Raw genomic sequence first — 598 nt, forward strand, 5'->3', positions numbered from 1 at the left:
CTGTGAGATGATTTCACAGAACACAAAGAAGTTTCTCAGAAAGCTTCTTTCTCTTTGTAATCGGCGGATATTTCATTTGGCCCTATAGTCTTCAAAGGGATCCGAAATATCTGTTCTCAGATTCCACAGAAATAAGGCTAGCAAGGAGATCCACGAAACACAGATGTAACACTGTGAAATGAATTAACAGAACACTAAGCAGTTTCTCAGAAAGATTCTTTCCAGATTTCATCTGAGGATAATTCCTTTTTCACCATAGCCCTGTGAGGGCTTCCAAATATCACTTTGCCAATTCCACAAGAACTGTCTTAGCGAAAGGCTTCTTGAGGGGAAAGCTGTAACTCTGTGAAATGAATTAACAGAACATTAAGCAGTTTCTCAGAAAGCTTCTTTCCAGATTTCATCTGAGGATACGTCCTTTTTCACCATTGCCCCCTACGGGGTTCCAAATATCACTTTGCCAATTCCACGAGAAGTATCTTAGCGAAAGGCTTCTTGAGGGGAAAACTATAAGTCTGTGAGATGATTTCACAGAACACAAAGAAATTTCTAAGAGAGCTTCTTTCTCATTGTTATCGGCGGATATTTCCTTTGGCCC

General features: G+C 40.1%; 1 pseudogene; it reads right to left on the reverse strand.

Moving 5' to 3' along the window:
• Positions 1 to 598, reverse strand: part of LOC105554150 — a 158,309-nt pseudogene that overhangs the window by 147,327 nt on the left and 10,384 nt on the right.

The sequence above is a fragment of the Mandrillus leucophaeus genome, unplaced genomic scaffold (genome assembly GCF_000951045.1).
Source record: "Mandrillus leucophaeus isolate KB7577 unplaced genomic scaffold, Mleu.le_1.0 Scaffold63, whole genome shotgun sequence".
NCBI classification, from domain to species: Eukaryota; Metazoa; Chordata; class Mammalia; order Primates; family Cercopithecidae; genus Mandrillus; species Mandrillus leucophaeus.